The sequence below is a fragment of the Myotis brandtii genome, unplaced genomic scaffold (genome assembly GCF_000412655.1).
Source record: "Myotis brandtii unplaced genomic scaffold, ASM41265v1 scaffold422, whole genome shotgun sequence".
In the NCBI taxonomy this organism is placed as follows: Eukaryota; Metazoa; Chordata; class Mammalia; order Chiroptera; family Vespertilionidae; genus Myotis; species Myotis brandtii.
In genome coordinates this window covers 4,372,607-4,388,105 of record NW_005366171.1, presented here as the reverse complement: position 1 = coordinate 4,388,105, position 15,499 = coordinate 4,372,607, and the positions used below count along the sequence as shown (strand labels likewise).

Genomic DNA, 15,499 nt, shown 5'->3' with positions numbered 1-15,499 from the left:
ATATATATATTTTTTTTTTAAAAAGCTGGGGTGTAACAGGTCACAATTTTTTAGCTGCTGTAAACAATCATGACCTGCTTGTTTTTTTGTTTTTGTTTTGTTTTTAATATATTTTTATTGATTTCAGAGAGGAAGGGAGAGGGAGAGAAACATCAACGATGGGAGAGAATCATTGATTAGCTGCCTCCTGCACGCCCCACACTGGGATTGAGCCAGTAACCCAGGCATGTGCCCTGACCAGGAATTGAACCGTGACCTCCTGGTTCATAGGTCGACGCTCAAACACTGAGCCACGCCAGCTAGGCACGCCCTGCTTGTTTTGACAAAGCTCAAGAGAGGCCAGAGAGCAGGTGCTCGCAACCTGTCCCCATCACTTTTTGGAGCCTGTGTGGTGAAAAGGACCAGATCCTTTCACAGGGCAGCTTCAAGGTCCAGTGGAGAGAAGGAACCACAGAAGAGCAGAAAATCACGGCACAGATGCTGAGCCACCGGTAGGCCTCAATAGATCCACCCACGGGCATCTAAAACCCTGCTGCCTCATTCATTCCCTGGTCCCTTAATCCCTTTCGGGGTGTGCACCATTGTCAGACCCTGAGCTAAATAGTGGAGTCACTAAGGGGAGCAAGAGAGCAGCAAAGTCCTTGCATTCTTAGAGTTACAGTCCCTGGAGGAGACAGGCACCAGCTTAAGACACACACCGACTCCTAGTGTCTACATATCTGAAATGGGTTAATATTAAAGAATATTTATTCCACAAGGCATGACAAACATGAAATGAGTCAATCTCGATAAAGCTTTTGGATTAATACAAATCAATGAAAATGTGACCACGATGACTATTACTATCCTTACTACTAATGAACGGCTCTACCAGGTACTAGCTGTGTGACCTTGGACAATTGTACATAACTTTCTCATGTTCCGGGTTTCCCATCTGTGAAATGGGATGACAATAATTCCTAAAGAAAAAGATGAAATGCGTTAATAATATGTAGAAAGTGTTTGGAACAATGCCTGGCACACAGTAAGAGTGTGATAAATGTTAGTTGCTAGTGGTGATAATTATTTTGCCAGAATCTTAAGACATCACGTCAGCTCATAATATGCTTACAATCTAGCCTAGGACTTCTCAACAGAGGCACTGTTGATGCTTTGGACTGGGTTAAGTCTTTGTTGTGGGAGCCGTCCTGTGAATCGCAGGGCGTTTAGTGGAATCCCAGGCCTCTACCCACTGAACGTGAAGAGCATCCACCCTCAAGCATGACAATACAAATGTCTCCAGACATTGCTTAATGTGCCCCCCGGAGGGTGGAGGTGGAGCAAAATGCCTCCACAGAGAACTATGGGTCTAGCTGGAAATTATAACGTATCCACTGGAAGAGAGACAATGCAGAGCTGGAATCTGCGGTCAGTCCTAGGGAAAGGAACAACAGTGAGCCAATAAGGGGAGTCCCTCAACAGAGAGCCAGGGGAGGCTGCTTAGAAGACAAGGCCATAAATGGTATTCATGACGATTCTGAATCTATGGCCCTTTTGCTAAACATAAACATTACTTTATTGAGATCTGACATTTCAAAGCAAGTGAAACATCACTAAACCTAAATTAAAGCAGCTATAATATACTGAATATAATTTTCCATTACATATCGTTCCCTCCTCTCACCAAAATTCTGATACAGTTTCTTGGCTAAATTTCACCCCACACTGATTTAGAGAAGCTGGGTGGGGGAGCGAAGGGAGCAGGAAAGGGAACCTTTTGGGTCACTCCTAGAGAACTCTGGAGCAACGCCCAACTGACATCTGTGGAGATGACTCCAAATTTTAACCAAGAGGCAGCATATGAGTCTGCTTTCACGAGGGGCAATGTCTTGCCCACCCTGATCCCCAGATGCCGTACCCCATACCATCCCCGTGATTGGAACCATCTGACCCTCATCTTTAACTTGGACATCCTCAGTGTCTAGGATCCAACTTGACCTGAGGTTGTCTTGGACTCAACAGCATCATCACTTGACCCTAATACAGCGCTTCATCCCAGTACTTGACAGAGGTGAGGAGATTAAGAAGTACAAATTGGCAGTTAGAATACAGTCATGGAATGTAAAGTACAGCTTAAGGAATATAGTGAATAATATCGTAATAACTACATATGGTGTCAGGTGGGTACTAACTAGACTTATCGAGTTGATCACTTTGTAAGTTGTATAATGTCTGATCACTACGTTGTGCACCTCAAACTAATATAATATTTTTATGTCAACTGTAACTGAAAAATAAAATAAATGGGAGAAAAGGGGATTTAGAACCACAGCTGTAGTAGACAGAATAATGGCCCCTCAAAGATGTCCATGTCTTAATTTCCAGGACCTGTGATCATGTCGTCTCACATAGCACCATGGATTTTGCAGATGTGACTAAGTTAAGGATCCTAAAATGGGGGACGAGTATCCTGGATTATCCAGTTGGGCTCAACGTCATCACAAGGGGACTTGTAAGTGAAGGAGGTGAGTCAGAGTCGGAGAGAGAGGAGATGCTGCTGGTTGAGAAGATGGAGAAAGAAAGGGGCCCCAAGCAAAGCAGTGCTGACAGCCTCCAGAAAAGGGTGGAAAAGGCGAGACTGGATCCTCCCCAAGAGCCGCCAGCAAGACACACAGCCCTGGTGAGATACTGACTTAAGTGCAGCGAGTCCCATGTCAGACTTCTAACCTACAGGACTGTACGATTATAAATGTGGATTACGTGTATTTTTTAAGGAAAAACCCCACACAAACAACTTGTGTTCATTCCCCAACAGCGGGCGTGGTCTCTACGATGGGTAACTGGAACCCTACAGGGTCTCTAGCCTTTCTTTCTGTGTTTGCCTTTTATACATTTTAGTAACATACATGGTATCTACTTCCAGAGCTAATGACTGAACGCAGAGCGCTCACACACACTGGCCTCAGGCTCCTCTCCCAGGTGTTTTCTACCGTGAGAATGCAGGTGTCCAGGGCTTTGCTCAAGGTCACGCAGAAAATGAAGCGTGCCATTCCACAGACACGCTCAAAGAATCTGCGTGCAAGTGCTTAGTGTATGCCTTTTTGGGAGCTGCTGCCCCAGGGAGCAAGATGCCAGTGGGACCTGGATTTCCCAGATGAAGCCAATGCACCCAAGCCGCCTGGGACCCTGTCTGCAGGGCTGGGGCTTGGCAGTGCACTCCGGCCCCTGGCACCTTGCTGGGCACATGAGGTGTGCCAGAGCCCAGAGTCAGTGCACACCCGTCCTCAATGGCTGCACGGTCACAGGACGGATCCGGGGCAAGGTATTTGCAAGTTTCACATTTGCGTAATGAACTCTCCCCCTCTCCACCTTCTATTTTTTTTTTAACAGATTAGCATTTGAAGCTTTAAAAATACCACACAAAATATACACTAGAGATTGTATCGGCTTCTCCCTGCAGTTGTGGGAGGGGTGTAACTAGACTGATCCTTAGTAGTTGGAAATGAAGCCATTTCACACGAGTATAAGCTGCTACAGTTGAGGATTTGAGTAGCACATGGAACCTTATCACCTGTTAGAAGCAGGTGCCTGGGCATTCATGGGGCACATTTAGGAGAGAAGAGACAGAGGGTTCCCCAGCTGGTGAATACAATGCTGTACTGAAGTAACCGCCCATCCCATATGGAGGTAAAGCATCCAGCATTCAGCCCTGAGACAATCTACACACCGTAGGCAGTTAGAGGCATGTTCTTACTTTCTCATTTTATAAAACTGGGCTACATGAATAATGTCTGAAGTCAACAATAATGCAACAATGAAGCAGAAACCACAGAACACATTTTTACCATAGGAAACCGATGAACTGTACCATTTAGACTCTTATTGATCCTTATAATTAGACAAAACTAGTTTTTACATGACCACAATCATTACTGCCATAGAGTATTTTTGTCACTTAACATTTCAAAATATATCTTCCCTAACACTTACAAAGTGGACATATTTGATATTTTAATGATAATACTTATTTATCCTTGACTGTTATAATGTATGGAAGTCACACAATTGTTGGTAATTTGGGTTGTTTCACTGCAGGTAAAACTATATTTATATCTATTCCTTTCCTTGGGAAATTTCCAAAAGTGGAATTATTGGGTCAAAGTAAAGGATTGCTTTTTCTGTTGTTGTTTGTTTGTTTAAATATGTTTTTATTGATTTCAGAGAGAGAAAGGGAGAGGGAGAGAGAAATAGAAACACCAATAATGAGAGAGAATCATTGATCAACTGGCACCTGCATATCCCCTACCAGGGATCAAGCCTGAAACTCAGGCATGTGTCCTGACTGGGATTTGAACTGTGACCTCCTAGTTCATGGGTCGACGCTCAACCACTGAGCCATACCGGCTGGGCAAGGATCACTTTTGTGACATATCATCACTCTGTTCTCTAGGAGAAAAAAAAGATAATTTATAGTGCCTTCTGCAATGTATGAATATATCTGTTTCCACAAAGCCCTGCCCATGTTATATTTTACACTTTTATTTATTTTTGATAATGTAATAGGTGTGATATGATAACCCAAAGTTGTTTTAACTTGAATGTATTCAATTACCTCTCTGGGATTTGTTTACAGTGAATGTTTCTCTTGTGTGAATTATCTACTCATATCCTTTGACCATCTGTCCAATGAAATCTTTAAGATTTATATAAAACTCCCAAAGTGTCTGGATATTAAGTTCTTAGCTGTTATGTTTATTGCAACTATTTCCCTAAGCTGTTGCCTTTCTTTTTACCTTTTAGTTTTGTTGATTTTCTTCGTATTAAAAAAAAAAGTGGGTTATTTTAAATGTAATTGAACCCATCAAACTTGTCACCGATAATTTCTTCAATTGCTTCAATAGTCAGAAAATTGTCTTTTCTGAACAATTGGGATAAGTATACCATTAAAAACATTAGCTCTTTAAGCCATCTGGCATTTGTTGTGGTATAGGGATACAGCAACCATATTTTTTGAATCAAAAATTGGAACATGTGATCCAAGTGCCAGTATTCTTATGGGCAAAATGGGACAGAATATTTGAAACTGAGACTGTCCTGGGAAATTGAGGACATATGGCCTCCGTATGCATGGAGCAAGCTGTTATTTTAAAGGTACAGTCCCAGGCCCTACTTTTCTCAGCTCCTGTCAGCTCTAAGCAACAGAGATTTTTTTTTTTTAGCTTAAGGCTCACCTTACCAGAGTCCTGAGCCCAACCCCATTAGGGCAGGCAGGATATCAGTAGTCAGTCTCACCAGAAGAAAGGGTCCAGAATTAATTATGTTGCAAAAGCCCAGTGCTCACTCCTCCACATCCATCTCTGCCTTCTGCACCCTGCTCCCTGCACCGGAGTGGCTGCACCAATGAGCACCCTGGCCTTCTGCCTTCAGTTTAAGTTAGACCAATGGGAAGTGTCCCCAAGAGGACCAAAGAGAGAGAGAGAGAGAAGCTTGGGGCACTGATTTCCTGATTCCGTTGCTGTGGAGTCACCAGGACCAAAGGCTGTCGATTGTGGGGCCCTTCTCATACCATTGTGTCTATGTTTGGAATTCAATAACCCTCAGATCTAGGAGTGGTAACAGCCCCCCAGGGTGACCAGCCCAAGGATGGAGTGTATTTAGCTTACCTCTTTTAAATACACCCTTTATTTAACTGTTTTCAAGTTACACAGTTTGAATGTGCAGGGACCTGACCATACACCAGGATCCAGGCTGCCTCAGTGAACAAGAACATGTGCAATCACAGGTGGTTTCTCCCGACCCCATCACTAAGTCGGCTCTGTGCACCAATGGTTAACAGCCTAGTTTTCTTTCAGAAGTAGAGCCCTCCCCTAGACCGAAGCCCACATGACAACTTGGCCAGTCCCTTCCTTGGAAGACAGGACTTCTCCAACCCACCCGTTACCTGCAGAACTGCTTGACTCCAATATACTACTAGGCACTGCAATCTAACTTGAAATCCTGAATTTCCTGTCCTGGTACTACCCTATCCCAGCAGCTTTCTCTTCCCAGGCAATGGTTCATCTATAGTGCAACAGCCAGTGGCTTCTTTCTTCAGTGGCAACCAGAATCCCAGAGACTATATAATGCCTTTAAGATACACTGGGCTGAGTGTTGTTATACATAAAAATGGTTCAGTCATAGTAAACACTAGGTGATAATTGTCTGAGCTACTTATTCCTGGTCCCCCACACCTTCGTTAGTGGGGACTCATTTCTTCTTCTTCTTTTTATTACTGATTTAAGAGAAAGGAAGGGAGAGGGAGAGAGAGATAAATACATCGATGAGAGAATTATCGATCAGCTGCCTCCTGCACACCCCCACTGGGGATTGAGCCCACAACCCAAGCATGTGCCCTGACTGGAAATCAAACCATGACCCTCTGGTTCATGGGTCGACGCTCAACCACTGAGCCACACTGGCTGGGCAACTCATTTCTTCTTGGCCCTTGGACATTGACTCTATGGTGCTTGTGGAGTACCTCACAAGGCCTCCTCTTTCTACTAGCCCACCTCTTAGCCACAGCACTGCCTGATGCCTTACTCTTATGTTCCCATTAATAACTTAGATTCCACTTCTGCTAAGTCCACACCACTTGGGGGCAACACTGATGTGCCCACTCTATGGAGAATCCACGAGCAAAGGGAAAGCAGGAAAGTTAGACCTGTCTCCTTGTAGCTGTCACACAGCCCCAGAAGTGATAACCTCTAGGTTCAATCAAGCACCCACTGAGCCAAGCTCAGGACCACCCAACCATGCTGTAAAAGACAAAGCAAACAGGAATGAGGTGATGAGACAGTAACTTGGGGCACAGACAACAAGGAAGTGGTGACGCACATGCATGTGTTTTGGTAAGGCTTTGGAGGGGGAAGCAGGGCTCAATCTAGAGCCTGGAGGAGGAGGAGGAGAGAAAGCAAGTCCAGAAGCATGGTCTTAGGGACAGGAATCAGCAGCAATGGTGACTATATGAAACCACTGTTGGCTGAGGGCCTGGGGTAGGGAAAGCAAAAATTATGCTACACTTGCTTCCATCCCAACACCAATGTGCTCCTATCTGACTCCCATTAGGCTGTGTCTCTGAATCGCCAGGGGAATTCTAGGGGAACCATAGAACAGGGTTGAGTGACAGCAGGTATCATCAGTGAAGGCTTGTTGAATACAGAAATGAATGAATATACTTAATCTGAATATACAAAAGTCGAGAGTTCAACTTTCTATCTTGGAATCCTGTATCTGCAGGAGGGAAAGTAGAGTCACCCACGAGAGGAAGCAGAGATGGATGCTTTAAGAAGTTAAGTCAACAAGCATCACGAAGCACTTGGATACAACTTCCAATGCCGATAGACACTGCCTCCATTTCATTTAGGGCTGTGGCAGCCTCTGCCTTCCACTCTTATGAAGCTTCAGGGCAGGCTCTTGTCCCCCTGGGTCCTCAGACTCAGGCTTGGCATCTAGTTTCTCAGGGAGCCTGGTGAGTAGCTTCTAAGAGCTCTGCTCTCTGGCTGTATGATGGAGAGCTCAACTGGTGCACCTGTGCACACCTAAGTAGTGTGGGTTTCCTGCCTTGGGCCTGAGACTTCTGCATTACACAGTGACTATCCTCTCCACTCTTTTTAAAAGCAGCTTCAAGCTCTTAGTGTTACATTTATTGCCCTGAAAACACAATGTCTTTCCCTGTACTTCTACACCTGTCTTTGGCTCCATGTCCCTTGTCTTCAGGCACTGACCATCCATCATCCTAGACTAGGTGAGAGTCTCAATGCCTTCCTACTACTAGCACTAATAACTTACAATTGCTTAATGATTTGCAAAGTTTGCACATGCATTTTATTTAATTCTGTAACAACCCTGCTGACTGGATATCATGGTCTCCAATCCACACTGAGGCTCAAAAGTGCCAGGTCCCCCAGCAGTAGCACCAGGCACGACCGGAGGTCTAGGACTCCTCTTCACTCCTAGTTACTGCTTCCTTGTTTCTTCTCACTCAGCCCAATGAAGGAAGATCAAGCTGCACTGATGACCTCCTGTCCTGTACTATTGAGTTGGTCCATGCATCAAATAAGGGCGGGACTAGGAGGGTATGAGGGGTGAGGCCTCCTCCAACTCGGAGCCTCTCGGATCCTACTCTCACCATCTTTCAACCTGCCAGCAATTTTCCACATAGTACGCTTCCCCTCTCAATTTCCCCCAACTCGCCACATGCTATGCTTTGACACTCAATTACTACTATACATTTTTTGATGCCAGGCAGTGAACTGGATAGTAATTCCATATCTCTGACTTCCTACAGTGTTCTGGAAATTGTGTTACATCGGGCACATGGAAGAGCTAACATCAGTGGGAGTGGGGGGATGGGGATCATAAAAATGTAACCGTTTCTGTTTCATCCTGCCTCCATCAGCAGATTTGGTCAGTGACCTCTCTCTGAGTCACCAAAGGCTATAAAACTTGCTCTGATTTACATCTGTAGGAAACAGAGTTTGTCTTGCATTTTGCTTTCTAAAAAAAATGATTTTTTCATTCCGAAACCATCGTTTATGCCCTTCTATTTGGAATTTCTTGATAATACCTCAGGATGAAAATACACACACCGAATAGCTTTTCAGCTTCATGGTGCTGATTAACCAAAATCACTGATTTCAACAAGAGCCTGGAGGCTTTAAGCCAATTACCCCAGAACTATTCTGTGAGATTTAGCTGGGAGGTCCTCTCCTCATCAATTAAGTCATGGGAAAAGGCTCAGGATCACCAATGATCTCACTTGGAGAGTGATCTGTAAGGAAAAACATTTTTTTAAAAAGTTTTCGTCCATAGAGTTTAGAGGCAAGGAGCTATTTTCATTATTTTTGGCATCTGAAATATGGCAGATGGTCTAATCTTTCACATCTCTATATTCTGAACTCTATTCCAGAGGAAAAACAAAGAACCACAATTTAGCAGAGGTCACGAAGACAAAGTTTATAACTGCAGCCCCCTCTCTTCTATTCCCCAAAGCTAGGCCTCTGTGGGTTATGGCCATTGCTCTTCAGTTGCAAGCAACAGCCTCTGCCCCCCCTCCACCCCCTTCTAGCCCCACTTCTCAAAGGAATTAATTAAGGGAGATTTTTAACAAGGAAGATTCTGTGGTAGGCAGAATTCTAAAATGGTCCCTTACGATTTTCTATCCTAAAACTAGAACTGTATGATTCGATCTTATGCTGGGATGCTGTTAGGTTACAAGGCAATAGGGATTCTGCAGATGTCATTAAGGTCACTGCTAGTTAATTTTGAGTTAATAGGAGATTATCCAGGTGAACCTGACCTATTCACATGAGCCCTTTAAAAGAAGAGTTTTTCTCCTGCAGGTAGGAGAAAAGGAAGTCAGAGAGCTGTGGGAGGGACTCGATGTGTGGCTGACATGGACAAACCGTATGGCAAGGAGCTGAGAGTGGCCTCTCACAGCTGAGGGCTGTCCCTGCCAAAAGCCAGCAAGGAAATAGGAACCTCAGTCCTACAACTTCAAGGAACTGAAGATCGCCAGCAAGTGAATGAGTTTGGAAGTGAATTCTTCCCCAGGGCCTCCAGATAAGAAGTCAGTACCACCAATACTTTGATTTCAGTCTTGTGAGACCCTGAGCTGAGGAACCCAGCCCATAGGGACTTCTCACCTTCAAAACTGAGAGATAACAAGTGGGTACTGCTGGAAGTGGCTAAGTTTGTAATAATTTGTTATGCAGTAAGAGAAAACTAATACAGATACCTGGAGCCAGATATGCAAGTACATGGCAGAAGGAACATTCAGGAAGAGGACACAGAAAGCGAAAGGCTTTGGGATGGAAATTTACTTGGAAAGTGAAGGAACAAGGAGACCTGAGGAGCTAGAAGAGAGGAAGCAAGAGGAGGATGACAGGAAATGAAGAAGGGGAGGGAGCAAGAGCCAACACAAGTATGGCCTGTAGGCCGTGGTGTGGACTATGGACAACATTTAGAGAGTTGACTACAGGCAGTGACATGAATTGGCTGCTCTTGGGTCAAAGATCCAAACGAGAGCTGGCTTGCTCCTTTGGCTGGGCCTCTGGGTGCCATAACTTCCAAAGAAGGGGGTGATGGGGGCATTATGTTAGACATTTACTTCATGCCCCCATTATAGTCAAGACCAACGTTGGTTAATTCAATTGTGTTTGAACCACCTGCTAGAGTGGAAGCCTGAGGACTAAATGAAAGGAGTGAAGTCCACAGGCAGTGATGGGTCACTGGTAGATGCAGTGAGGGTATCTGTACCAAGGGCTCTTCCCACAGAGACAGCTGGGCCCTCCTTACATCTCTCCTGCATGTAGATTTAAAGAAGAATCAACACAGCCAGCAGCTATGGGCCCATTCCTCTTTCTCCTCCTTGTGTCCCAAGAGAGAAGATGCACGAGGTCACATTCAGCTCAGAAATTAGAATATAGACTCCAAAGAATTACTGTTTATAAAGTGCCCCTGAAATCTGAACTAGCATCGAGGTCTCCTCGGCCATTCCCAAACCTGTCCACTCTCTATCCTACACAGTCTTACTCATGCAGCCTCTCTTTCTGGGAGATATGAGCAAGTCTAGGCTGCATGCTGTCTACCCTAACCCTAATCTTCCTTAATCTTCCTCTGAACTGGCTGAGCTAATTCCTAACTCCAAACTGCCTTTTCTTTCCTTGGTCTTCCCATTCTGGTCCAAGTTCTCATGAAATTGATCCAACAAACATTTATTAAGCACCCACCTTGTGACACTGTGCAAGGCAGGGGGGACTCAAGTCCTGGGTTCAACAGTTGATTCTGCCACTGACTAGTACCTTAGCTTATGCCTCTTCTATGAAATGGAGACAATAACGCCTATCTTGAAAGGGTATTCAGGGATTAGAGATAATGTAAGCAAAGTCTGTAGCACAAAGCTGGGCACAAAGTGGGCCCTTAGTGGGACTTCTTGAATGAATGGCAAGGTTTACATACATTTGGTGACTGGATATTGATGAAGAAATCATGATGAATGCTTAAGCAGAAGTACAGGTCTAAGAGTGAAAGGGAAGCAGAGACCATCTGCTGTCTTTTCCTTTTCCTCTCCCTTTGCCTCCCCAGCACACGCCCCACACAGGCTGCCCAGCTCTGTGTCTGTGCTTCAGCCTCCATGTCTTCCCCACACGTCTTACTCAGAGCAGGTAAAAGACCTCCTCCTTCCCTAAGAAGACTTGATGCTCTTTTATCTTCACCCCCCCTCCATATGATCATCTCTGTATCCACCCTCTAAATCTGCTCTCTAAATTCAGTTCTATGCATGTGAACAAACCTTTACTGAGCACCTACTGTGTGCAGGACAATGTGGACATAAGATGAAATGCCATGGTCTCCCCTCACAGAGCTCACATTCTAGTGGGGAAACCATCAAGATGGCCAGTTCAGGCAGTGCCATGATGGCAGCAACAGAGATATGTCCACAGAACAGGGGCAACATGAAGACTGGTTAACCTCTGGTGAGGCTTAGGAGTTTGGGAAGAGGTAGGGAAGAGGAGTGGAGCTTTGGGAATGAAGGAGTTTGGGGGGAGTAGGGAAGAGAAAGAGCAGAGCTTTGAAGGTCTTGCCTGGCAGAACAGGAGAGAGGAGATCTGTGCTATCCCTCACCTCTTCCTTCCCAGAGACCCCATATTTTCTCATTCCCCCAGCAGAGAGCTCCTCAAGCAATCTGAAGAAAAGGACCAGTTTCTTCATTTAAATTTCCAAATCATTGCAAACTGATACTTGGTAATATATAATAAAATAAATGACTAGAAATGTTCAAATAACAAGCATACAAAATACAAGTACACCGATCACGTGCTCAGATGTCACTGCAATGGCCAATTGCTACAAATTTCTCCTTAGGTGGTAGTGGTAAAACAATATCAATGTCCTTAAATGCCACTGAATTGTGCGCTTAAAAATGGTTAGAATTTATGTGAAATTTATATAGTGTATATTTTACTGCAAGAAGAGCTTCTCTTTCATTTTCATGATTTCCCTGCACTTTTTTAGATCTGGTTCCTGCAACAGCCTGTCTAATGTCCTCCAGGGCCCCATCCTTCCAATCAAAAATGTCTTATATATGAGGAAGCTAAACCAACCTTTCTAAAACACTGTTTCACCATGTCTTCACTCTAAAATAGTCAATGGCTCCCTAGGGCCTTTGGCATCAATTTTAATTCCCCCACCTAACAGAAGTCCGTGACTCTATCACTCATGACTCGCTTTATACTAACATGACATTTTTATCCCAGGCAAGCAAAGGTTCTCCGAGGCCATTTGTCCCAGCTACTCCAGCCCACACCGATCGCTCCATCTCCTGAATATCTCTGACACCTGGATGAGAGATTGTTACTGAACGGGCTCTGATTGTGCTGTGCATGACAATCAACCTGAGAGGAGGGCCAGTTCTGCTCATTCTCTTCCTCCACTCTTGATGCTAGTTCCATAAAAGAGATTATTAAAGTAATTTTTGGTGAGTTGCCAGATGTGTCAGGTTTATAGTTAGCCTAAGAGAATATCACCGTTCAGCTCAATTATCGCACTGAATTAAGTCTAGCAAATAACATCTTCCTAATATGTACATTATCCCTAATCCTCCAAAGAGGAAGATAATGTTATCTATTTTGTGTTTGAAAATACTGAGACACAGCCAGGAGAGAAGTCAATTGCCCAAGGTCACACACAGGGTAAGAGGAGAGCAAGATCCAAAATAGAATGTCTGACCCTAAACCCTGCACTGTTTCTACTGTACAGCCAGGTCCTAGGAACGGCCTATTCATCGAACCTGTGAGAATCTGAACACCCAACATGCAGCTCAAACCTTCTGCCAAGGCCATGGGCTTGCCCATCCAGAGCCCATGGGCACTGTCACTTGCTACCACCACCCAACGAACACTTTGCAGTCCTGGGACTCATGCCCATCATCTCAGAAACAGACTGTTAAGCACCATCAGTCATCTGTGGTGTTTGGCTTCCCATCTGTGTTGAATGAGAGAGATGTTTTCAGAAGTGGCCTTTGATATGGTCAATCCACTTTGTTTCCCCCCCCCCCCCCCACATTGCAGGATCAGGGTCTTGGCTAAAATGAGAGGGGAGGAGACAGAGGATAGGAACTCAGAGAGTAATAATTTTTAAGTAGAAAGAAAAGGAAGAGCCAGTGGGGAAAATGGAACATGTGTTCGGGGAGGGGGCGACCTTGAGAGATAACTATCACAGCTGAGGAAGAGGAGTGCTCCAAGAAGCAGAGAATTGACGAGAGATCACGTGAGATGGAGGAAGACATTTTGGAAACTGAGAGGTCACAGGTAGCCTTCGTTGGAACAATTTCAATGGACACAGGAGCCAGACTGCAGTTTGATACATGAATGGAAGCGAAAAAGCAGCGCTAGAGATGAGTTTTCAAGACATGTGCTGAAAAAGAGAAGAAGGAGAGCTGACTGAGAAGGGATGGGGGTGGCACTGAGCATAATATTAGAAGCCAGGGGTTTGTCCCTAGTCACTTAGGCAGATTAAGTGATTAACTCTGCTGCTCTTAGCAGGCCCATCAGGCTCAGGAAGAAGGCCTTGCGAGTTCATTTGGGCTGGCCTGCGCAGTAGAGAAATGAAAGAACAAAAGGTGCGGGGGTGGTTTGGGGAAAACCAAGGATGCTGGAGCCTGTGGCTGAAATAATGCAAAACTGACCACCAGGCTGGATGGGAGGGGATTGAGGATCTGGGGAAACAGAGGGGCAGGAGCTAGAGATTGATGAGCACGTCTTCCTGGAAATGAGAAAGTAGTAGAGATGGGGAAATGGAAGGTTGTGATCAGGGACAGGAATTTTGAATGGACATGAGCATGGGAGCAGCGTCCCATGGAGGAGTGGATGGAACAGCCAGGGCAGCAGAGAAGACAGGACTTACATGGCCCCTGGACTGGTCAGGAGGGAGGTTGTTGAGCTCACGGGGAGGAGTGGGACAACTCCAAGTGCCCAAGTCCTCAGGGAGTGCAAAGAAGCATCCAGGGGTTGGTGACAGATGGGAGTGAGCTAACCAGGCACCTCAACTTCAAAGGAGAGGTTTCAAAGGGATCATGGGGGATAGTGAACTGAAAACCAGGTAAGCATGGGGAAAGCGATGCCCTGGAGACAACGATGCCCAGGTGTCCGGGAAAATGTGTGCGGAATGGGTCAGGGGGTCCAATATTAGGGAGTTTCTTGATAGTAGAGCCAGGACTCCAGAGAGGGAGCCTGGTGGAAGGGATGAGTAGAGGAGGCTGGCAGGAGAAAGGGGAGCTGGATTTGATGGGAATAAGACAGAAAATACATGGGACCAGAGGAGTGGGCCCCATCTCCTGTCAGGCCCCACATAAAGGGAAGGCAGCCCAGGAGACCACTCTGAGAAATGGCGACCGATTCCCAGAGGCCTGGAGCAGCCCGAGGGTAGTATGGGGCCTCACTGCCTCCAGCAGACCTGCAAGCAGAAGTCTGGTCACCTGACTGTGGTTATAGCCACAGGCCAAGGCAGCAAGTGCCACAAAGAAGGATGAGAGGCCAAAGTCAGCGTGGCCTTGGCAATGGTGCGCAGAACTGAGGAAAGTGGAGAAGCGCAAGCGAGTGAAAACAAAGGGACTTCATAAAACCCTGGTTGCAGAATATTCCTCAGAAGGATTACAAAGGCATAAATGACTTTATAATCCCAAAAAGCATGCTGTAAAGGGAAGCACTGGCCTGTCTCAACAAGCTCCTTTCTACGCGGGGCCCATTGTGGGTAGTCAACTCTTTTCTAAACTCAGAAATACACTCTCAGAAATAACAAGGGCCCAGTTCTAATTAATCTGGCCCGGCCTGCAGCTGAGATAGCAATCAAAGCAACGGGAAGGCAGAATTTATCGGTGTTCCTCAGGCAGCAAAACGCCACTCACTCCTCTCCTTCAGGGAATGGAGAGCAGGAAAATTGCTCAGCTTCCCCGTCATTCTTGGTTACTTACATCTGTGGTCAATTTTCCACACTTTATTCCATAAAAGGTAAACGAGGCCCGGTACTTGCAACAGGATAATCTAAACAATATGAACCATGTTACTGTTAAAGACCATCTGGTTGATCACGCTCAGCCCCTGACTTTTAACTCCTTGAGGTAAGAAAGATGCCAAACTGGGAAAGACCAGGCCCTCCTTTAGTCTTTTCCTCCAGAACCTTTTCCTCCCTTTTCAAGTCAATTAAAACGAGGACCTCAAAGGTCTCTGCCAGCTCTCATGTTCTATCAAGGCTGGCTGCCGGTGAAACGCTGCGAGCTTTGTGAATGAGCAACTTGCAAAAATGCCTTTTCTCTTCTTTCTCTTTAAAAGGAAACATTAAAAGCTTTAAAAAAAAAATAGAAAGAAAGAAAAGGCCCTTCACACCACCCAAACTAAAATACTCCCAAGTGCTGGGGTTGTTTCCTTCGTTTCTATTTCTCCTACGTAAAGCCAGGGGACCATTTGATCATTTTAATTTTAAA

At 45.3% G+C, this 15,499-nt stretch overlaps 1 protein-coding gene across 2 annotated transcripts in view; it reads right to left on the bottom strand.

Moving 5' to 3' along the window:
• Nucleotides 1-15,499, bottom strand: part of PARVA (parvin, alpha) — a 101,932-nt gene that overhangs the window by 70,011 nt on the left and 16,422 nt on the right. The window lies entirely within an intron of this gene.